The following is a 25,192-nucleotide window of genomic DNA, read 5'->3' as shown; positions in this document are numbered from 1 at the left end:
TCCAAGTAAAACCCACCACTTCCTTTCTTTGTGAGGCTCCTCCTTAGACTCCTGGTGAAGTACACAGTAGGCCTTTAACAAAGCACATAGTAGGCCAGCCTGTGGGTGGGTGGTAATCCAGCACTAATCCCCTCTCTTCAGCTCCCTAGCCCCAGGAAGAAATAAAAGATGTCCATTTGTGGTTCGACCACATTCAGGCAAACTTCCATATTGCTGCCAAGTGCTGCCATCTGCCACCTCGGAGGGGCAGGTGCTGGGCAGTCTCGGCACCCACAAAGCCCGGCCTTGGGCACAAAGGCCCGATGTGCACTCATAATTGCTGAGCGCACAGCCCGCCGGGTCGGCCAGGCTGATGCAAGTTTGCTGGGTCTGCTGAGATTTGCATACAGATGGCCATCACAGCGCAGGGCTGCCGCCGGCTCCCGGCCACCGCCGCGCTGGGCTCCGGTAGACCAGCCGCAGCCCCTTTAGAAGTGCGCACGGCTTTGACGGCAGCCCAGCCCCAAAGAGGCCTCGTTTTATTTTTGCCTGTCCTGAATAGTTACTCATTCAAGGGCTGGCTTTGAAATTTGAAGAGAGAGAGAGAGAGAGAGAGAGAGAGAGAGAGAGAGAGAGAGAGAGAGAGAGAGAGAGAGAGAGAGAGGGGAGAGGGGAGAGGGGAGAGGGCTTAGAGACAGAGATGCAGCAAGACAGGGAGCTTGAAAGCCAGGGATAGAAAAGGAAACACAGAGAGACAAACAGAGATAGAAAGAAGAGACAGAGAGACACAGAGAAAGAGGAAAGAGGGAAGGGAGAACTTGGAGTATGGATATACGAGGCTGGGAGGGATGGGAAGGCTCCCGTGTTGGGTTTGACTGTGGAACAGCCATCAGGGAGTGGAGTGGGGGTGATCTCTGCTGAGATGCACCCTGGGATGTCTGGCTTTCTCTCTGTCCGCCAATGGTCATCGCAAGTGAGGCTCTTTCAGTGTCAGATGCTCAGGGAATGAGGACAAGGGCTGGGGGGTGGGGGGGCGGGCGGGAATCTGTCGCTTTGAAACGTCAGCTGTAAGTTACAGCCATCTTAAAGAAAACCCATGATCAAGAGCATTAAGAAACAACAATAACAAACCCCGCCATCCGAAAACATCCATCCTGAAGGCGTTTGCTACAAGAATTGTCCCTAAAACACATCTCAGGGTCCGTGAGGACTCTAGCTTTTGCTCTTCATCTCTCAGGGTTTGCAAACAGCTCCCCCACTGTCTGCCGGGTAAAGTGGCCAGGCCCAGGGCTCAGTGGACACTCCGGGCATCCAACACGTGGGATGCAGGCAGGGCAGGTGCTGCCGCCTCCTGATTCAGTGCTGCTCTCTGTTGAACAGCCCTCTGGAGGCTTTTGCTCCGTGTTTATTAATACCCCTGGCCCTCGGCCCTCCCTGTCAGCCCCGTCTTCAGTGAATGACCCACAGGGCTGGAGAGAAAAAAGGCTTGTTGAAGGAGTGTGGCCTCCCTTGTTTAAACCAAATGAAAGGGAACTGGAATAGCAACAAAGAACCTCAGCTTCTCCAGTTCCCCATGGCACTTTCAAATGCTGTTTCTTACCCTGGGACACTGCTGAGGCAGACATTGGGGTGTCAGGCTTGATTTCCTCCCTCTCTCCTGCATCCTTTCAGCACAAGGAGCACCCACCTCCAGCTTCTTCTGTCTTGCCTAAGGCCTCCTGGGCATTCTGTCCTCTAGGAAACTCCTTTTCTTGATCTGTAACCACCCATTCTGGACCCTTTATCTCCGGTGGCTCCCAGAGAACTGTTCCCATTGCCCGATTCCTGTGTAGCCTTCTCTCCCTTACAGTCACCCAACGAGCCTGGTGCCAGACACTCGCTTAGCTACTTAGGAGGCCGAGATCAGGAAGACGGTGGTTCAAGGCTAGCCCGGGCGTGCACACGGGGCAGCTTCTCAGGGAACACCTTGATGTGGTACGTGATGTGGTACCTATGTCATCCTGACGATGGTGGGGAGTGAAAAAAGAGGAAGATCACGGCCCAGGAAATGCCTGGGCAGGAAGTGAGACTTTCCCTGCCCCATAATCAGTGCAACAAGGAGCTGAAGGCAGGGATAGCACACTTGCCTAGCAAGCACAGAGCCCTGAGTTCAAATGCTACCCTTGAGTTTCAACTCTTGTACGGTCACAACCACAAAGGATCCATAGAATGACCAGCAGTTCACATGTAGGGAATAAAGACCACACGTTTCAGTTTGACATGGAGGTGCTTGGTGGTCCAATTCCATCTCCACCCCTCTCATCCCTGGTTCCATCTGGAATTCACTCCCCCTCCCCCTTCTCCTGGCCCTCCTTCCCCGCCCCTCCCACCCCACCCAGCCAACTCCCTTGGGAAGGAACTGCTCCTGGATTCCACTCTAGTCTGGACATTTTATCCAGGACTCTTTACTCACTCAACTTTTCCACTTCTCCGCTCACTCCTTTCCTGTCCTGTGACCGGAGCAGAGTCTCCAAGCGACATGGTCTCTTTGTGGCTGAATGTGGTTGGCTTTTGGTTCATGAGAGCCCTTCTCTGGACTTGGGCTCGCTCCTTGGTAATTTAGGAACAGGCACATCCATTTCAAGGGCTGAGCGGAGGAAGCTCGTGAAAGTATGAACGCGCGAGAAGCATTGCCACGTTACAGATGATCTCCATCTGACCTCATTTCTAAGTTCAGTTCACAACACTGTTGAATGCCCATGTGGTAAAAGCAAGAGGAGACAACTTACAAAAAAAAATATATATATATGAAAAAAGGAGAAGAATAGGAAGGGACCACATGGAGGGGGCTTTACAACTGTGTCTAGGCTTCAGAGCATATGGAACCAGGAACTTCGGTTTGTCCATCATCCTCTGCCTTTGCTAAAGATGATAACATCCACACTTCATGCTTTTTGCAAGGATTGTGTGAAATAATGTATACGCAGTAGAGCATCTGGCAAATGACAGGTGCTAAAAAGCAGTAGTTATTATTTATATTTATTATTGCTAACAAGGGACTTGCCTTTTTTTTTTTTTAAGTGAAATAAACCTCTACAAAGGCTGGGTTCTCTAACCTACAAGTATGCAGCTGGAACAAATAACGGCCCAGCCTTAGCTATCCCGATTCTAATTGTACAGTGTTTCCGTTTGGAAAAGCTCCTCGTGGCAATTGCACACGTGTGAAGTTGTTCTACCTTTGATTATGGAAGGCTGCACAGTGTGACTTTCTACTCCAGGGATCAATAAGCTCGTGGGATGTACTGTATTATAAAGCTTCATTCAGTTCAATTCAGCTTATTTCTATTCAGTAGATATTTCTAGAACCTAAAAGATGATTCAAAGATGGTAAGACACCATGGTGGGAAAACATGAAGATCAGTACCATAGATAATGCATTTAATGGATGCAAACGAATGACAGTGGCGCAGACTTGAGTGTTCAAGGGCCCTGCCTTACTGTGTGACCCTGGGAAGTCACCGAACAACTTCTTCCTCTTCCTCCTTCTTTCTTTCTTCTGCTTCTCCTCTCCTCTTCCTCCTCCCCTCCTCTTCTTTCTCTTCCTCTTCTCCCTCCTACTCCTCCTCCTCTACCTCCTTCTTTTCTCCCCTTTCTTTCTTCTCCCCTCTCCTCCCCTCCCCTTCTCCTTTTCTTCTCCCTCCTCCTTCTCTTTTTGGTGGTATTGGGGTTTAAACTCAGGAGCCCCACGCACCACACCTGCAGTTCTCTAAACACTTCTCTACATTTTTTATTTCCGAGCAGCACCAAAGAACACAGCGAATCTGCCTCTCAGGCTGTGTGAAAGGGGAGCAGAGGCAGGCGGGAGGCTCAGCGTTCAGAGGCTAAGAGTGCAGGTTGCTTTAAAGGCGGCAGAAATGTGCTCAGTGCCCCAAGAAGCTGGAGTGATTTCCTGGGTGGCGGTGAAGGCTTCACCATCCAAGTTCAGATGGTGGGAATTGAATCCTCCCAAACCATTTGTTAGTGATATGTGGAGGGGACCTTTGGGAGATACTCAGCATTGCAGGCGGTGGGCTGTGGGGCTCCGCTAGCCTTAGTGGTTTTTCAGGCTTGATTCACTTTATTGTTCTTGTATAAAAGTCCTATGTTGTAGCCACAGCTGGAGCCTGGGTCCTCTGCACGGAGCCTCTGGTGTGGGTTTTCACAAGATGGTCAGTGAGTTCCTGATAAGGAGATTTGGTGAACACGGTCTCTTTCCAGAGATCAGGGGTCAGGTAACTGTAGGTCTTGGAGATGGCATCAAAAGTGGCCTTGGCAAAGATGCCCAAAGTAGCGGTACAGCCCCTGGCTGAGGTGTAGCAGTCATCAATACCAGCCATCATCAACCGCTTCTTGGGGACAGGAGCTGAAACAATCCCAGTGCCGCTGGGGGCGGGGATGAGGCGCACCAGCCCAGATCCCCAGCGGCCCGTCACCTCGCACGGGACGGTGTGAGGCACGGACGGTGTGGGGCTCGCCAATCTAGTTCCCCCAGGAGCCTCTCCGCACAGGGACAATGGAGAGCTTCGCCAGGATGACGGCTCCTGGGATGGCAGCGGCAACCTCCTTGGAGCACTTAACGCCCAAACCCACATGGCCATCGTAGTCGCCAATGGCTACAAATGCCTTGAACCTGGTGCGTTGGCTAGCTTGAGTCGTGATCTTCAACACCTCATCCTTGAGGGACGCCCCCAGGAAAAAGTCAATCATCTCAGCCTCCTTGATGGGCAGGGAGAAAAGGTAGATTTCCCCCAATTGTTGATCTTCATGTCCTTAACCAGACGGCCTAGTTTGGTGACGGGGATCCATTCCTTGTCTTCGGCCTTGCCTCCACGAGCCCCGCGGCCACGACCCCGGCGGCCACGACCTCGACCCCAAAGGCTGCTACCGCCTCCTCGGAAGCCGCCATGGCCTCTGGGCCCTCCTGCTGCACTGGCGTCATCCACCATTTGGTGTTTTCCCTGAGAAGAAGAAGGCCTTAGTGGTTTGATCAGAGAGGAAGAGAGCCTCAGCAGGTGCACTTCCTACATCTTCCCGTGGAATGTCCTGTGCTATGCAACAGGAGGCCTTCACCAGGCAGGCCAATCACCTGCACTTGGAGTTCCCAGACTCCTTAACTGTGAGCTGAATGAACTCTTATTTTGTATAACTTACCTGGTTTCAGGTATTTTGTTACAGTCACAGAACATTATCTAAGGCATTCTCCATCGCCTGCAGCCAGAGGCTCCCTGAACTCTGGCTTGGAGTGGCTGGTGACCACAGGTCCGGGAGAGAGAAATCAGCTGTTCGGTGCCCCACACTTTGGAGCTGCATGGAAAATGGGGCCTTTACTTTCCTCCTTCAATACACGGAGAATTCTGCCTCCTCGTACCACCTGCAGGGTGCAAGGAAGAGAATGAGAAGAAAGGAAAGGCCTTGGTGCACAGTAAGTTGCTACACCAGCCTAAAAAAATCGTTTACCAGCTTTCCAGAAGGGAGGTGCTGAGAGAATCCAATCCACTCACGCGCTGCCCGAGCTGGTAGGGACCAACTACCATGCCTGTCTTCACCTTTCCTTCTCCAAGTGTGGTCCTGGGACTAGCAGCCTCACCAGAAAGCTGGTGAGAAGTGCAGAACTGGTTCTTTGAGCACTTAGTACATCAGAATTGCTGTGTGTGGGTGTCTGTGTGTGTATAGGTCCTGAGGCTTGAACTTAGGGTCTGGGCACTGTCCCTGGAGTTTAAAGCTCAAGGCTCATGCTCTACCACTTGAATTATAGCCCCATTCTGGCTTTTTTCGGGGGTGGTTATTTGGAGCGAAGAGTCTCACAGACTTTCCTGCCCAGCTGGCTTCAAACTGTGATCCTCAGATCTAAATCTTTGAGGAGCTAGGATTACAGGTGTGAGTAACCAGTGCCGGGTCACATCACATCTTCAGCTGCACTATTGCATAGGCCTTAGCACTAAGAGAGAAAGTCATTACCTGTGTGTATGTATGTATGTGTGTGTGCGCGTGCCAGTGTGTGCCTGTGTGTGTATATACGTGTCTGTGCGTATGTGTGCCAGGATTACAGGCATGAGCCACCAGCACCCAGCTTCTAAGCTCTCTTTTAAGATAGTGACAATGTGCTTTATAGAAAATGAATCCCCAGAAGTCAAACAGTACACAGGGACGAGTCCTAGGTGCCTACTTATCAGCACTTTGGGGTTACCTGGGACAACATTAGAAATGATTTCAAACAACCAGAGAGGAAGAAGAATGAGAGCAAATGTGTTTACTGGGGCTACCATAAAATATGGGGGTCAAAGCCTGGCACTCGTGGCTCATGGCTGTGATCCTAGCTACTCAAGAGGCTGAGATCTGAGGGTCGTGATTTGAAGCCATCCTGGGCAGAAAAAGCCTGTGAGACCCTTATCTCCAATAAACTACTGAGATAAAGCCACAAGTGGCGTTGTGGCTTAAGTGGTAGAGTGCTAGCCTTGAGCACAAAGAAGCTCAGGGACAGTGCTCAGGCCCTGAGTTCAAGCCCTAGGACCAGCAAAATATATATTTTTAAATATGGGGGGGTCTAAGGTGAGTGCTGGTGGCTTACATATAAATCCTAGCTACTCAGGAGGCTGTGGTCCAAGGATTGTGATTCAAAGCTAGCCGGAGCAGGAAAGTCCCTGAAACTCTTATCTCCAGTTAACAACCAAAAAGCTGGGAGTGGAGGTGTGGATCAAGTGGTAGAACATAGCCTTGAGCAAAAAAAGCTTAGGGACATTGTCCAGGCTCTGAGTTCAAGCCCTAGTATGGACACACACACACACACACACACACACACACACACACACACACACACACTAGCACACACAGTAGTCTGGTAGTCCACAAATAGTTCCTGGGACAAGCCCCTCCAGTACTCTGGAAGAAAATCCAGGCTGAACAGCTGGCAGAGGGTTAAATTCTTTTCACAATCCTACTTAGCTCCATCAACATCACAAAAGCTGCTAATGAGGAGGAGGCATTTAAGAACCTTTTGTCAGCCATTAGCTAATCATTAGGTCAACCTGCACTTATTGGTAGCTGTGCTAACCCTGTGGAGACACAACTCGACATTTTTCCTGTTAGAAGAGAAACCAGATTTCAGATTTGTTTTTGGTTTTGGTGCCTGGCCTGAATCTTGAACTCAGGGCCTACCGGAGCCACAGCTCCACTTCTAGTTTTTGGAGGTTCGTTGGAGATAAGAGTCTCATGGACTTTCATGCCCTGGCTGGTTTCAAACTGTGATCCTCAGGGTTCACCCTCCCAAGTAGCTAGTCTTACAGGAGTGAGCCACCAGTGCCCAGCAGATATCAGGCTTTCTTGCCCTTCTAGTCGAGGGTCCTTCTGCCTAGAACCTTTTGTCCTGCGTTCTCTGCTCAACGCAGAGTGAGGGACTGGCCCGTGAGGTGCGGCTCAGTGGCCCCCCATCTCCGTGTGAGTCTGCTCTGGGTTGGAGTGAGGGTGTTGCACTGAGAATCTGGAAAAAGAATTTATTTCCTTGAAATTCAGATTCAGGCTGGGCCACTAGCCTTGAGTAAAAAATGCTAAGGTAGAAAAGCCCAGGTCCCAAGTTCAAGCCCTAGTACTGGCACAAAAAACAAAACACAGGGCTGGGAATATGGCCTAGTGGTAGAGTGCTTGCCTCCCATACATGAAGCCCTGGGTTCGATTCCTCAGCATCACATATATAGAAAAAGCCAGAACTGCTGTAGCTCAAGTAGTAGAGTGATAGCCTTGAGCAAAAAGAAACTCAGGGACAGTGCTCAGGCCCTGAGTTCAAACCCCAGGACTGGCAAAAAACAAAAACAAAAAAACAAACAAACAAAAACCAAAACCCACAAACAACCCTTCTCTGACAAATGTTCCCTCTTGCGGTGTTTTTGTGTACGGAGGAGTAGAGTCCAGTCAGAACATCAACTTTGCACCAGGAATTTTATACCTCTTGAAGTAGCCTCAGGAGGACATTTTTTTTCCCCTAGCTAGGAATATACTATTCTTATTTTATCCATACACAAACTGAGATAAGTACAGCTGGGCTTTGTTCCAGACAGTCCTCCTCCCCCCCTCCCCCCAGCAGATTCTCTGAGAGGGAAGTAGGTAAGAGGTATGAGGAGAGGGTATGGCATTCTTGTACAGGAGGGGAGGGCTCTGGATGTAACCCCAGCGTCCTGGCTATTCCTGGAAATCTAGAAATCTGGCTACATTGTGCCTAGGATGCTTTCTAATTTGGACAATGCAGGCCCTTGTTCATTCCGGTAGATCTATGAACATCTCTCAGGCTCCCAACCACTGCAGATACCTCAGTGGAGATAGATGGGAGGTCTCTTCCACAGCACATGAGATAGGAGAAGGAAAAAGAAATCTGTCTTTCCCTTTTGCTTTTTCTTTCTCTCTTTCTTTTGTTTCTTTCTTTAAGTGGGTGTATTTAGCCATTATAACTGGTTAGAAGCCAGAGATAGTTAGGCGTCTTCTGGTTGGAACAGAAAGAGCCTGTTAGCTGTGGAAGCCATCCAAACTCGAGCAGCCAGAACCATGAAGAGCTATCCATATAAATGGTTCCTTGGGGGACCACCCCCCACTTTGAATGCCGCCTTGGTCTGGAGGGTCTGACGTGGAGCCAATTTGAGGAAGTTCCAGGCGTTTCCCCTGGGGTGTGGGGGGTGGCCTCCCTTTCCCCAAGCCTTTCAAAGCAATCCCACTGGTCCATGCGTCCTCTCTCTCGCTGGGGTCTCTTGCCATTGTGAGGAATTGGAAAAACTAGTTGTTTTCAAGGTCTTTGAAACCACTGCCCCCTCCCCCTACCTGGCTGGTCTAGTGGAGACAGCACCAAGGCCCATTGTGCCAGCCAGCACACAGTAGTAGTTCACGTTCATGGAAGTTGCTGGAAGGGCACTGGTGATCTCTTCATCCCAGGACTGTGCTTAATTTCCAAGTACACACGATTACTAATACTTTTGAATCACTGAAATGCCCTACTTCCTTGCCTAGGCTCTTGAATGTATGTTAAAGGCTTTCTGTTAACTCGCTGATATTCCAAGGGTTCAGAGCATGAATGTGGACTCTTGGGGTACGATGTGCTTGTTACAATAATAACAGCAAAGGCAAAGGCTCTCACAGAGCATAGGAGGAACGGGGTGGTCCCAGCAGAGCTGCTTTCAGATAATGTCTCTTTGAACAGGTCTCTCCTCTCCTAGCTATGTAAGGCCTTTGCTCAAAGACAATAAAAAGTAAGCAAAACAATTCAAACACCGTTGGGCCAGGCATTGGTTGCTCTTGTCTAATCGTAGCTACTCAAGAGGCTGAGATCTGAAGATCGTGGTTGAAAGTCAGCCCAGGCAGGAAAGTCCATGGAACGCTCATTTCCAATTCCACCGACACAAACACCCAACACCCCCCACTATCACACACAAAAGTCCAGAAGTAGAGCTGTGGTTCAATTGGTAGTATCCTAGCCTTGAGCAAAGAAGTTCAGGGACAGCACCCAGACCCCGAGTTCAATCCCTAGGACTGGCACAAGAAAAAAAAAAAAAGCAAAATAAAACAACAGCAGTAAAAACATCTAAACAACGTTGTCAAGTATATGCTTTCTTGCACTTTATTCAAGTCCAATTTTTAGAAGCTAGAAAATCGGACTTAAATTTTGCAATGAAGCCGGTGCCAGTGGCTCACGCCTGTCATCCTAGCTGCTCTACAGGCTGAGATCTGAGGACCGCAGCTCAAAGCCAGCCCGGGAAAGAAAGTCTGTGTATGAGACTCTTACCTCCAATTAGCTACCAGAAAACCGGAAGTGGTGCTGTGGCTCCAAGTGCTAGAGCACTGCCCTTGAGCCAAAGAGCTCAGGGATAGCACCCAGGCCTTGAGTTCAAATCCTATGACTGACCAAAAAAAAAACCACCCCACACCAAACTTGATGAATTCATTCTGAATTGAGAGTATTTTGGGTGGTCTCTATGGATAGGAAGTAGAAGGCACAGCGGAGGTCAAAGAGGTCCAGGAAACACACAACTCTTGCTTTCTTCCCACTTACTAGAAGTTCTTATATTTTTGTTGTGTTTTATGCCAATACTGGGACTAGAACTCAGGGGCTGGGCATGGTCCCTTAGCTTTTCCACTTAAAGCTGGTATTCTACTGCTTGAGTAAGAGAACCACTTATGGCTTTTTGGTGGCTACACCGAGACGAGTCTCTGGGCTTTCCCCCTTAGACTGGCTTCAAATTGTTTCTCAGAGCTCAGCCTCCTCACTGGCTAGGATTACAGGTGTGAGTCCCAGGTGCTCTTCTTGGTTTTGTTTTTACATCCCCCAAGGTCACTATAAAGGGTTGGTGAAAGGAGATCTGAGAATTTATTAAGAGAACCAACCACTAACCTGCATCAGATGTATGTGTGCAGACCGGGATCTTACTGCGGAGAGAGATTATATAGGGGGAGGGTGGCCCCAGGGGCCCCATTTACCTGGGTTTCAGGTGGTGGGTGGGGCTTCTAGAGAGGGCCACGTGCTCCGGAGAGAACCAAGGGAAGGGGCCATTTGTCCCAGGTAGACCCAACAGTCACCACTGTGCCGTGGGACCTGGGCACATCCTCTTTCTCTGGGTCTTGGCTTTCCCATGTGTAAGTAAACAAGGTAGACCTGAAGGTCACAAGCTCCTTCCTTCCCGCTTGCTGATTTTTGAGCATTCTAGCTGTCCGGCAGCAGCAGAGAGCTGTAGTAGAACGTGCTCAGTTTAAAAATCCAAATCTCTTAGAGTCCATTGATTTCTTCTTTCCCCGAGTGAGTAAAAAAAAAAAAAAAAAATCCTTCAGGCTTGGTTATAGCAGAATTTGTACTGTGCTGTGGTTTTCTTGAGGGTAGGGACTATGTCACCGGAATATTTCTTTCTCAACATCCTGAGATGAACGTTCAGGGAATTTGTATTGAACTGCAAACCTAAGATTCCACGAACCATCCTCATCATCTGTCCTACCCGGGTGAAAGCAGTCATTAAAAAAAAAACACGATGGGGAAGCATTGAAGTGAGACGTGGCATCCAGCGGCTTCTGATAAAACCAGAAAATTCATGTACCTAGAGGCTGTAAGGTTTGGCAAAAGGAGACCTCCACACGGCTCGGGAAGAAAAGAATTTATTGGGGGGGGGGAGCAAAGTGCTGGCCTGCATGAGGAGGCATGCAGGGGGGCGGGGGGCGGGGGAGAAAGAAGGAGAGGACTGTGGGTGAGTGGGATTATATAGGGAGAGGCAGAGAGGTGTGCTCACAGCAGAGGCGGAAGTGACCTCAGAGCCTGGAGAACCTCTCACTGTCTGAAGGAGGCATGACCAGGGCAGTTCAGGAAGTGACCTCAGAGTCTGGGGGCCTCTGCTGACTCACAGTCAGGTGACTGACAATCAGGTGATGATTAGGTTCAGGCAAGTGAAAAGGAATGGGGCAGGGGTGGACCTAACAGAAGCCAGGGTAGGAGAATAACTACAGTAATGATGATGATGATTAATAATAACAGCTGGGTGTCAGTGGCTCACACCTGTCGTCCTAACTATTCAGGAAACTCAGTTCTAAAGATCAGGATTCAAAGCTAACTTGTACTTTTTGTCTTTGAAACTTTTATCTCCAATATACCACCAAAGAGCCAGAAATGGAGCTGTGGCTCAAGTGATAGAGAGCTAACCTTTGCAAGAAAGCTAAGGGATAACACCCAGGCCCTGAGGTCAAGCCCTTGTACACACACACACACACACACACACACACACACACGCACACACACACATCACCACCACCATCACCACCAACTACTACTATTGCTACTGCGGCTGCTGCTACTACTACTAGTACCACTAGCAAGTACTATCCATGGAGATTTTATGTGTCTACTGGTTTTCCAAACCCTTCAAATATATTGCATCACCTAACAGTCATGAAGTCCTTAAGCATGCAATATTGCTATTCCTATTTTACAGATGAAGAAACGAGCCCGAGGAGGCTAAATAACTGGCTGGGGACATGCAGTTTGCAGAGGGCCAGAGCTGTTGTATATAGCCCCCCCCCTTCTCTCTCTCTCTCACGTACACATACAACTTTGCTCTTCCCTACTTTATGCCTGGTCCCCAAGCTACCATGTGGCTCAGCCATCCCCCCAGAAGATGTGTCTATGCATATGATGGGTTGGACGCTTGGGACACTTAGTGAACTGAAGCCAGGGAACTGAAACTTTGCAGACCGGGTTCAGTGGGTTCTGCTAGGAAAAAGAAATCAGCTTCTACATGGTAGGTGTTCTTCAGGGATGGCGAACATAGTGTGTCTTCACAAGAGCCTTCCTAGAGCTATTTCTGTCCGTAGATAGACAGACAGACAGAACCAGTAATGGTGGCAGTGGTGGAAAATACTCACTGCCTCTCTTGCTCCGTGGGCTGAGTTCCTTTCCCAGCATTCCTAGTCCTCTTTCCCATGGGTGTGAGGCACGTTACAGTTGGGTTTTCCTGGTTAGCTCCTCTCTGCTTGGTTTGGACGTCTGCGGCTCTGGTCTACAGCCAGGCTGGGTTGGCTAGGGGAGGAGGCTTAATATCTTCCTGTAACCTCTTCAAATACCAGACCCTTCCAGAATCTTCTTTGTGTCCCTCTAGCCCAGGAGCATGTGGGAGCAGCTATGATCACACTTTGAAACAGACATAAGAGTCCCACAAATGACATTTCAAGTGCTGTGCAGAATAGCACCTGGGCACAGGCAGAGTCCAGAGTTAGTTAAACCGTTTTCATGCTCCCTTTCTCTAAAAGCAGAGTCAAGCTGGTTGCCTTTAGCAAACCCATTTCTGCTCCCTCGAAGCTGAGCTTTGAATTTCTTTTCCAACATCTTACTGGAAACAGCACAATAAGAAGAACTGTTACCCAAGAGCCCCGCTTGCTGGCTTTGTGATCCTGGGCAAGTCACTTAACCTTTGGGAGCACAGCTCCTTCATCTGCAGAACGAGGAGGTTGTTTCTATGCTCTCTTTTGGTTCTAATGATCCCATTGCTCAAAGAGAATTCCTTCCTCTGCCCATAAAGGAAGTGAGGGAGAAAGAGGTGGGGAAGTAGGCCTGCCTGGATCAAAGTGCAGCCTCCCAGAGCCCTGGCTTACAGCGGTGGGCAAATCCTTTCCTGCTGCCTTTTGTTTTTTTGTTTGTTTGTTTTTGTTTATGCCAATACTGGGGCATGAACTCGGGGCCTCTGGCTCTTGCCTGTTTTTTTCTTTTTCAACTCTGGCACTCTATACTTAAGCACTTGAGCTACATCTCCACCTCTGGCTCAGGTTGGTTAATTGAGATTAGAGTCTCACGGACTTTCCTCCCTTGGCTGACTTCAAACTGTGATCCTTAGATCTCAGCCTCCTGAGTAGCTAGAATGACAGGCAGGAGCCCCTGGCTTCAGGCTCATTCTGCCTCTTAAACAGTCAAAGGAAATGGATGTGATCATGGCTGATCTTTGTGCATATGGAGTTAGGGAGAGAGGTGGTGTTTCTTGAGCATCTGATAAGCAAATGAAGCTGGTCCTTGGTGAGGTAGAGATAGTAATTAAAAGAGGGAAGGGTAGAAGGAATTTAAAAAATATGATTCATTTATTGCTCCTGTATTCTCATTGTGCACTACAGCATACTATTATTGAAACTTCTTATGTATTAACAAATTATTCTGTGAGATTTGTGAGATATATATATATATATATATATGTATATATATATGTTAGGTTTTTAAAGTAGGTAGCCGGTAAAGGAGAACACCACGCGGTCTTCAGGCAGGAAAGAAAAGTTTATTCTACTGACCTGCTCCCAAGTTCAAGGTGCACGAGGTAGGCAAGAGAGCGAACCACCCCAGGGGTGGGGGGGGGATGCCTTATGTAGGGCAGGGATGGGGAGGTGTGGCCAGGATGTAACTTCAGGGAAGGGGGAGGTAACTGCCTCCAGGTCTGCTGGTTACCCAGGTAACTGGGTGGAGACTTAATGGGTGGGGGCATCTGCATGTAGCCCTCAGGGAGAGGACCTTACAATATATATACATACATACATATCTCTATATCTATCTATCTATCTATCTATCTATCTATCGAGAGAGGGAGACAGAGACAGAGACAGAGAGAAAGAGAAAGAGAAAAAGAGCCAGTGAGCCAGTCCTGAAGCTTGAACTCAGAGTCAGCACCTGGGCACTGTCCCTGAACTGTTTTTACTCAATGCTAGCACTCTACACTTTGAGTCATAGCTCTACTTCTGGTTTTTTGTTGGTTAATTGGAGATAAGAGTCATAGATTTTTTTTTTTCCAGGCTGGTTTTGAACTGTGATCCTCAGATCTTAGCCTCCTGAGAAGCTAGGATGACAAGCATAAGCCACTGGTACCCATCCCATGTATTATACCTTGAATTATCTTTTAAAGTGCTGGATCCTTTCCTTTTCAGAATGAGTCTGTAGCAGAATAACTTCTAAGATAAACAATGAGATTTGCAAATGATTAGGAACTCATTTTTTTCATATATATTGCACATTTCACTGTTATGATTTTTCTTTTTCATGCTCTGATATTCTTTTTTCTTGTCTTTCTTTTCTTTTCTTTTTTTTGATGTGGGTATTGAACTTACAGCCTGTGCTTTTGAGGCAGGTGCTCTACCACTGAGTCATGCCTCCAACCTTCTTTTGTCATGGCGATTTTTGAGATGGAGTCCCACTTCCTGCCTGGATCTTGCCACCCTGCCCCATTTTTTTGTTTTTGTTTTTTGCTTTCCACAATAGCTGGGATTACAGGTGTGACACCATAGACTGAACTTCCTCTATTGAGGAAAACATCTTGAACAATTTTCTTCCCAGGCTTACCTTAAACCTTGATTGTCTCGATTTATTTATTTATTTTTTGGCCAGTCCTGGGGCTTGGACTCAGGGCCTGAGCACTGTCCCTGGCTTCTCTTTGCTCAAGGCTAGCACTCTGCCACTTGAGCCACAGCGCCGCTTCTGGCCATTTTCTGTATATGTGGTGCTGGGGAATTGAACCCAGGGCCTCATGTATACGAGGCAAGCACTCTTGCCACTAGGCCATATCCCCAGCTCTGATTGTCTCAACCTTAACCCCTATAACTACATAGAGAGCTAGGATTACAGGCATGAGCCACCAGTTCCCAGCTGCACCTGACTCCCCACCCCCCAATCCTGGGGCTTGAATTCTGGGCCTGGGCACTGTCCATGAGCTCCTTTTGCTGAAGGCTGGTGCTTTACCACTTGAGCCACAATTCCACTTGCGGCTTTTTCTGTGATTAATTGCAGGTAAGCGTCTCATGGACTTTTCTGCTAGGCTTGCTTTGAACCATGATCCTCAGATCTTAGCTTCTTGAGTAGATAGGATTACAGGTGTGGGCCACCGGCACCTGGCTTGCACATGACTGTTAAATGAACGAAAAACTGCCATGTGTTCATCTTTAGGAAGGCCAAGGATTTGTGGAAGCATCTTCCCTGAACCGATCTTCAGTACTGTATTGTTTTTATAGTTTTTTTTGTTTTTTTTTTCCAGAGCTGAGGACCGAACTCGGGGCCTTGCGCTCGCCAGGCAGGTGCTCTTCCGCTGAGCTAAATCCCCAGCCCCTGTATTCTTATTTTTATTAAATGATAGTCCCTTTTCATGGGGGTTATTGTAGATGCACGTGAGTATTATAGAAGGTTCTTGAGGCTGGAGGGCATATGGTTGCTATCTGTGTTCTCAGTGATCACTACGCCAGTTGGGTCTTCATAAAAAAAAAAAAAAAAAAAAAAGCTCTTTCGGGGCTGGGAATATGGCCTGGTGGCAAGAGTGCTTGCTTCATATACATGAAGCCCTGAGTTCGATTCCCAAGCACCACATATATAGAAAACAGCCAGAAGTGGCGCTGTGGCTCAAGTGGCAGAGTGCTAGCCTTGAGCAAAAAAAAAGAAGCCAGGGACGGTGCTCAGGCCCTGAGTCCAAGGCCCAGGACTGGCTAAAAATAATAATAATAATAAAAAAGTTCTTCTAACGTATTTAGCATCTTTGATGGGATAATTCCCCTGTGAGTACCCAAGGATGTATTGTAAAGAGTTCAGAGGGGAATTTTCAGTCAGATTATAGTCTAGTTTCTGCTCTTGTTGGCTTGACTTCATGGAACCTGATGTAGACACTAATTGACATTTGTGGAGTGTCTTTAAGCTCATGAGAATGTTTTTTGGATATACCCTTAGCTTAAGTTAGCGGCATATGAAATGATAAAGACAAAAACAATTCATAACTATGTAAAAACAAATGCATGGAAGAAAGTCTGGCAGGAGACACCCTGAAAATGTCAGCAAGTGCTTGTCTTCATTGGCTGTTATTTTCTTCTTGTTGCTTTTCTCTATTTTCTAAAATGGATATGTCTGACTTTTATAATAGACAAAACAAAAGTTATGTAAAGTTTAAGGCTGCATGTTGTTTTTGCCACCTAAGATAGAACAGAAAAGTCCCAAGAGAATGGGAAAGGGGTCACCCGGGGAAGGGTGGTGTGTGTGTGTGTGTGTGTGTGTGTGTGTGTGTGTGTGTGTGTTGGATCTCAACTGAACAATATGGTAAGGGAGATGAGGTCACAGATTTCAGAAGATGTGGGTGCTCAGGGTAACTTTACCTCCATGGTCTCTATTCTGGGGCTACCTGGAAAGGTGGCTGGGCAAACCCTGGGGAATTGTCAGTCAATTTTACGGTGATTAGGGGCACCAGTGGGCTGGGTAATCAGCGGTGGCTTTGATCTGGTTAACCTCACTGGGGGTCAGGCAGCCCTGACCCCATAGTGTTCTCACTCCAAAGCTGCAGCCGGGTCAGTGCTCCTATTGTTTTATAGCCTACATTAACTCCTGGGCCAAAGAACAGGGCCCTGCTCATTGCGGGCCCTGCCTCCCGCCCAAGTGGGCCAGCTTTGTTCTCTCCCTTTGGTTCCCATTGTGCCTGCTCAGGGGGAAAAAGCCTGCATCCATTTCCTCACTCTAATGGCTCTATCCTCCTCCAGCCCATAAGCATGTTTTGTCCTTGTGACCCCAGGGGTTACTCAGGACTTTGATCTTGCCTAACTCAGGCTTGGTTCCCAAGCTACCATGTGGTTCAGCCACCACCCAGAAGGTGTGCCCGTGCTCATGATGGGCTAGACACTTGGGACACTTGGGGAGAGGGAGCTTTGGGTAGGTTCTTGTAGGTCACCTTTCAGAACCGTTTCTACCATAGCCCTATGTCCTCAAAATTACAAAGCTTTAAGCTTTTAAGCAAGGCTTGGCAGGAACTTTCGGACCTCTTACCCCTCCTTCCCTGGGTGCCAGCCCTCGCCTAGCCTGCCTCATCCTTCCTCTCTTAGCTCCAACAGCTCACCCAGGCCTCAGGATCCCTGTCAGGATGACTCTGCCCTCTCCTAGAATGTTCCCTCTCTCCCCAGGGGAGGGCACAAACTCTCTCCAGATCCCAAATTAATGTAACTCCTCTCCATCCTGGCGGCACAGGTCTTGGAGATCTTTGAGAGCACCGGCTGCCTATAGGACAGCCACTCCCCGCTCTCCACCCCCCCCCCCCCCCCCCCGGCCCTGGTCTGGGCCTAGGGTGAGCTAGGTGTGAAGGCAGACACCACAGCTCTTCATTGTTAGATATCTCTACCCTGCCCTCCTTCCAACAGAACCCAAGAAACTGAGATTGTGGACACTTTTTTAAGACAGACGGAGGATGACTTCTGATGTTTCTACAAGGACTTTTATAGCACAGGCAGGAATCAATACGGCACGTGCAATGGTGGCTCATGCTTGTAATCCTAGCTACTCGGAAGGTTGAAGATCTGAAGATCACAGTTTGAAACCAGCCCAGGCATGAGACTCTTATTTCCAATTAACCATCAAAACGCTGAAAGTGGAGCAGTGGTTCAAATGGTTGAGTGCTAGCCTTGAACAAAAAAAGCCTTAGAGACAGTGTTCTAGGGGACCAGCACATACACAAAACAATACATCACATACGGGATTTAGCTCTTCTGCATTGGGATCTAAAGAATTAGAAGGTGGTAGAGATCCTTCTTTCCTTCCTTCCTTCCTTCCTTCCTTCCTTCCTTCCTTCCTTCCTTCCTTCCTTCCTTCCTTCCTTCCTTCCACTCCTGTCTGTCCGTCTCTCTTTCTCTCTCTCTTCCTCCCCTTCCTCCTCCTCTTTCTTCTTCTTCTTTTGGTGGTACTAGGAATTTAACTGAAAGCCTCATGCTTGGTAGATAGGTACTCTATCACTTAAAGCCACACACTAATCTTTAATTATTTTTCAGATAAGGTATTGTGTTTTAAAAAATTATTATCATTGTTGTTATTTTGCTGGATACTGGCTTTGGATATGAGTCTCTACCTATGTCTCTTAGTAGCTGAGATTATGGACTTGTACCCCCATGCCCAGCCCTTTGGAAAGGTTTCGAACCCATATAAATGATGAGTTCCTTTGCTCACTCTCTTTGGATCATTACTCTGAGCACTGGGAACAGGGAAAGAAAGCCATGCTGGGCCTGACTGGAGTTGGATCCCCAAGCTGGTTGGGGTGAGCAAAGACAAGACACGCCAACCCACTGGGAATTCGAGACAGGTAAATTCTCCTGCATGTTGATTTCTACTTAGAGAAGCAAAGAGCTGCACGCTAAAGGTAAGGTTAAACTTAGAGATGGATACAAGATGTCCACAGCATATGTATTAGGCAATATTGAATGGCTCAGGACAATTAATCTACTTCCTCCAAAGTAATCATCTCAATTCAAATTCTAATTAATGGCTTTGAGGAAACTCTACTGAAACATCAAATGGCAAGTTATGTATAGCCTCTTCTGTCTGCTGTAGATAGCCGGATGTACTTTATTGACATTTGTCTCTAGACCGCTTGAGGAAATTTGGGCTCGCCCATCGGCAGGCTGCCAGATCTGCCACTGCTCTGTGCCAAAGCTCTAGGAATCTACCTAGAGTCCCCTTGGCAGCCAGGCTAGTCTGGGCTTGGCCTGTCCGTTGCTTCTTTCCAGCCTGACTTCACACTATCCAAAAGGTAAATGTAGGTTTGGATTTTTTTTTTAAATTAGTGTATTTTTTCAATCATCCATTTAAAAAAAATTGCAGTCTATAATTAATTCTTCGTTAGGCCAAGAGTTGTTTTCAGTCCTTCATTCCACGACAACTGTGCTATGTGCTTGGGACTGTGTTAGGTTTAGAAGATAAAAACGAAATTCAGTGATCTGTGCCTCAAGGAAAATCGCTGAGGACCCCTGAAATGAGCTGTGGGGCGGGAAACAAAATACATGGAGGGAATCTAGAGGGGATCTAGACATACGTAAGGGTAGTCAAAGAAGGTGTAGCCACTTGTGTGCTGGACAATATTACCTTTGAAGGCTTCTGGAAGGAGAAAGAAGGGACTGAACCAGTGAGGAAGAAGGTGAGGGTGACAGAAGAGTAGTGTGGGGAGAGTGTGGCTGTGTGTGTGTGTGTGTGCGTGTGTGCGTGTGTGTGTGTGTGTGTGTGCTCGCCGGTATGGGGGTTTGAACTCAGGGCCTCAGTCTCTCAGTTGACCTTTTCTATTCAAGGTTGATACCCTACCACTCCAGCCACATCTCAACTTCCAGCTTTTTGATTGTTAATTAGAGATAAGACTATCTTAGATTTGTCTTCAGGAGCTGACTTTGAACCTCTGAACTTTGGTCCTCCGCCTCCTGAGTAGCCAGGATGATAGGTGTATGTCCCCTGGGCAGTCATGTTTGAGGTTAGAAGGAAGATGGATTATGGGACGGAGATGGGGTTGGACTAGGGGGAATCAGACTTTTGTTTCTGAGCTGCCCTTCAGGGACAGGGCTTGTGTGCGTTGGGTCAGTCATTGTGGTCTCCCCGGGGGGACCCTCCCGCTGTGTCCTGGGGGCAAGTGCACTGTGTCCATTGTTTCCTGACAGGCCACCCAAGTACCAGATCCGTGCCGGTGACTGTCCAGTACAGTCTGCTTTGATCATTTATCAACTTTCTCCCGAAGGGTTGTACTGTCTGGGCAGTTTGGGGGAACATTTGCTACTTCCACTGCTTCCTTGTTGGATGGCAGTTGGGGGGCATCCTCCTCCCCACCCCGGCAGTGGTGGGGTGGCCTCTGTCTCTGCATGTGCTGTTCGGATCTGGGCAGAAAGATAATTATTTGCTTTTCTCCCAAGGAAGAGCTAATTATTCGAAGGAATCCTAATATAATTACATAGTTAGGCTCAGTGTCTTTGTACATATCACTTCCCGACAAAGACATCCCGTTAGTCTAGAGCCATTGTTAGAGAACGATCATTTTTTTTTCTTTACATATATATATATATATATATACACACATACATACATATATATTATTTTGTGCCTATTCAGGGATTGGGTGCTATCTCTTAGCTTTTTCTTCTCAAGGTTTGTGCTCTATCACTTGAGCCACACCTCTATTTCTATGTTGTTTTTTTTTTTTTGGTGGTTAGTTGGAGATAAGAGTGTGAAAGCCTGGACTGGTTTAGAACCTTGATCCTCAGATCTTAGCCCTCCTGAGTAACTAGGCCTCCTACCCAGGTATGAACCAGCAGCCTCCAGGCCTGGCTTGATCATTTCTGATTGTCTCTCGCTTGCCCGCCCTGCTGCCTGCCTCTCACGATGACCTCGGGGGATTGATAGACTGAGTCAAGTCCTTGGGGACTAGGAGAGGGTGAGTGGGGCCTTTCCCGCATGGCTTCCTCACAGTGACCCTGTGGAGGACTCCCTGGAGCTGCTCTCCGGGAAGAAGGCTGCTGCTCAGGAAGGCCATGGTACCTGAGGCAGCTTCCTCTGCCTGTGAGAGCTGGTGTGGAGCTAGGGTGGCTGGGAGTGCCCGAGTATCCCATGGAGAGCAGGGAAAGGGAGGGCCCATCCCTTCCAAGCAAGCTAGTCTTGACTCACTCCCACAGGGCGGGGAAAAGTACCAACCAGGGCTAGGCCTGAAGGACTTGCCATGTCTGTGGCATGACCCACAAGGAGAAATGGACCAGAAGATGACACAAGGCTGTTCCAGACAGAGCAAGCTGATCACAAGCTAAATGTACCCTGTTGGTGGGACTAGGAGCACGGTGGTGGGCCACCCTGTCGAGTGAGTGGTGATGTTGGCCATGATTGCCTTAGGGTTCTTTATCTGGAAGGATCCAGGTTGGTGGTCAGGTGATTCGAAAGACCACTTTCTATTTTGACACTCTGTGATTCAGTCTTTAAATGGTGTTTAAATATTTGTCATGTTGTTTGGGTCTGAGATCTTAAGCTGACCCTAATCTTTGACCTAGTAATTTCACTTCAGGAATTTTCTTTTTTGAAGGAAGTAGGTATGTAAACAAGGATGTTCATTTCATTACAGCATTGTTTATAAGCGAGGGGAAAACTGGGAATAACCTAAAGATCCAACAATAGGGGGATTCACTGTGCAAACTCTCTGACATCCTCACGGAGATCTTTGGACAGTAGTGGAAAGGATGTTTATGAAGATTTTATAAAAACATAGGGAAATAGTTATGTCATCACATTAACCAGGACTAACGGAATAGAAAAGCTTGCATTTAGTCACAATCATCAAAACACCGTCTCATGGAGCAAGAGATAAATAATTATATGGAGGAAAAGCATCCAGAAAGAAATATTCATCGTGGCTGTCTTTGACTGCTTAGTCGTGTCGGGAATTTAAGAGTAATTTTACTTTTTAAATACAAATATTCAGCCTTATGGATCTAATTTAAAGAATTAAATGCAGAACTAGTTACCAAAACAACTCTAGTGTAAGGAGTAGGCAAACTCCTTTGCTGGGTACTGCCTTGAGTATTTGGGGAAGGGCAGGCATATAAGGAAGCCTTTGAAGCAGTAGTGGATGGGGATGGTGGACCCCAAATCACAGGCCAGTTTCTTAACGATTTCAGTTGCCCAGAGGTTTCAACTGAAACACCAGGTCATATTGAGTTCCAGTATCTGTCAGGACCTGCTGGATCCTTTACTGACTTGAAGAAAGCAGTGAGTCATATTTGGGTCTTGTGAAAATATTTTTTTTAAAAAATGGTCTCATTTCTACCTTTCAACATCTGGGGAAATGGGGATACAGAATGGTCTCATAGCCAAGTTCAGACTTTGGATTCTGGCTTAAGTTCCGCTGCCATTTCTTATTCCTTCTGGAATCCTGAGTTTCCATCCTTCAAAGATGGAATTCTAGCACAGGCCCCAGAGAGGTAGGTATGGAAATGTCAATGTGGTCCTCTCCTAGGCAATGCCTATTAGCTCCTATTTGTTAGCTTCATCACCTCAGGGTAGTCTGTCTTAGCTGCTTCCTCTTTTGTTGATGAGAGAGTTCTCTGGTTGTTAGCACTGGCTGTGCCCATCTCGGTTTTAAATTGGCCAGTTTGCTTAATGACATGGCCTAGCAGGCAGCCTTCATTGTGTGAGCAGGCACTAAATTAGCCCCACAAAGGAGACTGCTTCATTGCTAGCCTGTGCTGTCACCAATGGGAATATTCCCCTAACTAGGACAACGCAGGTGGCCAGTCTACGCCCTATGTTGAGGGTTTTCACACTCTCAGAGAGCTAGAGGCCAAGCCAGCTTTCCTGGAGACTGGTGCAGTTCTTAGCTGGGCTGTCAGGAAGGTAAGGTTATGGGTTCTTTTGCTCCAGTTTTTACCTGCTCAGCAACAAACAGGGTTAGGGACACTTGGATTTCTCAGCTAGCCGCAAAACCTTCTCATTCATTGTCGCTAAATGGGCCTTTTTAAAATAAGGTGATGATACCGGTTTTCTGACTAGATGTCTACGAGAGGCTCTGGCAATCCCAAAGCAACTGAATAAGATGAGGACTTAGATGGCTAGGATTTGGGGGTTTTGAGGGAGGTTGCCCTGCATAGAAAGACAAACTAATTAGCACCTTTAGGCTTCGTGGTCTCTTTCTGAAAGATAGACTCTCTTAAGGAAGTTACATTCCCCCTCTTTACTGGCAACTGTTATTAGATTGAAACAAGGAAGGGTTGGAGGCTAACTTAGTTTTGAGATATAGCAGAAGGCAAAAATAGGACCCACACAGGAAAGAGGGTTAGAGGAGTGGTTCAAGAGGAAGAGCATCTGTCTAGCAAGTGGAAGGCCCCGAGTTCAAACCCCAGTGCTGAAACAAACTCCCATAAAAAAATCCAACCCAATCCAGCCTAGCTCAAACCAAGTGTGGTTTTTCAGTCAAATTTAAAGCATGTTTATGACCAAGAAACTCTAGGGCATCTTCTCCAATGGGGATGGAGTGGGGCTGGCTGGATAGTAAGGGACTTATAGGTGTACAATGCATAGGAATGGGACCCAGAGGCTCAGCTGTTCATTCATGAAATGAAGGAATCCCTGAGATGACCTCCAGAGCCAGCCCCTGAGATTTGTCTTCCATTCTGAGTCCTTCTCCTGGGAAAGAGCTGTGGGATGATGCTTCAGGATGGATACAGCTGTGGCGCTATGGTCAGAAGCATTCTGCTGGCCGAAGTGAGGAAGTGATTTCTGGTTTGCTGTCCTTGATTGGTGCTAAAGGTTGGGTAGGCATTGAGTCAGGGTCAGAGGAGGAAATGAAATGACACTGCTGCAACATGGAATTGTTGGTCAGGTGGCTATATATTCAACCGGGATTCATATCTGGTGGAGATTCTTTTAATTCCCCTGTCCTACCCAGGTACTGCAAGAAAAAGACTCTTGCATGTCTGACCCATGATTGTATAGTTGGGGAAACTGAGGCCCAGCTAGGGAAGCAACTTCCTACTGCCAGTTACCAAAGGAGTTGGAGAGGTTGAAGGGCAAGTTTTGCTCATGGAAGACTGCATGCCTAGCATATGTGAAACCCTGGGTTCCATCCCTCGCACAGTAAAACCAAATCAAACTAGCCCCCCTCCCCCAAGTCCCCAGGTCTCTCTTTCCTTGACCTCTAGACCCAGGTTGCGTCTCTCTGCCACCAGGGCTCTAATGCACACCCCCCAGGCAGGGGCTTTTTGGCATTTCCTGTCTCTTGCATACAATTGTGAAGATTTATTGTAGCTGGGATTTTGTTTCAAGCCTTTAATATGATTAGCAAACATCAAATATCAAAAGCTTATCTAGTAAACACCTCCCCTCTATGCCATGGATGTTATGGTCAGCTTCGGATTGAAGTGGAGTCACATTTCAAAACAGATGCAATTTCAAGAGGCCAGAGCCAGGCCGCCCACATGTGCGGCTGTGATCTTTGGTGTGCAATAAACGGTATTGTTGGAGAGCTGGGCTGTAAAACTCAGCCTGGTCAGCAAGACCTGCTGTCAATGCAGGAGCTTCTCAGGGATTTAAAAAATGCAGTCTTGTGCTCTGGGTCCAGTGGGCTGTCTGCTGGGGCTGGAAAGAGCCGACTGTTTAAGATTAGGATGTCCAAACCAACATTATCTTTGACCCAAATTCAAGCGATCCTTGGGAGCAGCAGAGCTTTGACCAATGCTTCTGGCTAGGAGAAGGGAGGGCAGTCAGAGGGGGTGGTAAAACAAGAGGACGATTGCTTTACAAATCTCAAGGTGGGAAGCTCCCAATGCTGTTGATCTGAGAGTTAAGATAATTTAATAACCGTTTTTATTTTGTTCCCCTCAAGGTTAAAGTGAAGGAGGAGCCCTCCAGTGTTGGGTGGCATTTCTCTGGGATCTGTGATTGTTGGGGTGAAACACACGTGCACCTTCTTTCAAAGTGCCAGGGCCAGGCATTGGGCTCTACCTGGAACCCCTGCGTTCTGGGGTTCTTCTTGTCTGCAGGGAGGCAGGCTTGTGTCTGTGGGTGTGCCAGTGGGTGGGAACAGGGCCTGGTGTGTGTGTGTGTGTGTGTGTGTGTGTGTGTGTGTGTGTGTGTGTGTGTGTGTCTGGGAGTCCTGCGCATGTGCATGGAGGCACACGTAGAGGCCTGGGACTTCTTCTCGGTTCTCTGCCACCCACCGTGGTTCCAGCTGCTTTGCTCTTCCTGCTATTGACCGGCAGGCCGGGGATACTCTATCTGGGGGGCTAATGTTTCTCTGGGCACCATGGCCGGTGGATTTGAGTGACCCGTTCCAGCTGTTTCTGGCGGCAGCGCCGAAGCTGGGGGTCGCCCCGGGGGTGGCAGGGTGGGTTACACCGTGGAAAACGCGTTCCTAATGGGACAACAGCTGCCACCAGCTCGAGCTCCAGGAGTTGCTGCCAGCAGGGGAATTGT

At 47.9% G+C, this 25,192-nt stretch overlaps 1 pseudogene across 1 annotated transcript; it reads right to left on the bottom strand.

Moving 5' to 3' along the window:
• Window positions 1-4,069: 4,069 nt before the first annotated feature.
• On the bottom strand, window positions 4,070-4,943 carry LOC125356936 (annotated as a pseudogene). The gene has a single exon (XR_007211983.1). The product of XR_007211983.1 is annotated as a 40S ribosomal protein S2-like (transcript).
• Between the last annotated feature and the right edge of the window lie 20,249 nt (window positions 4,944-25,192).

The sequence above is a fragment of the Perognathus longimembris genome, chromosome 8, assembly GCF_023159225.1.
Source record: "Perognathus longimembris pacificus isolate PPM17 chromosome 8, ASM2315922v1, whole genome shotgun sequence".
NCBI classification, from domain to species: Eukaryota; Metazoa; Chordata; class Mammalia; order Rodentia; family Heteromyidae; genus Perognathus; species Perognathus longimembris.
This window is presented reverse-complemented; position numbering and strand designations above follow the sequence as displayed.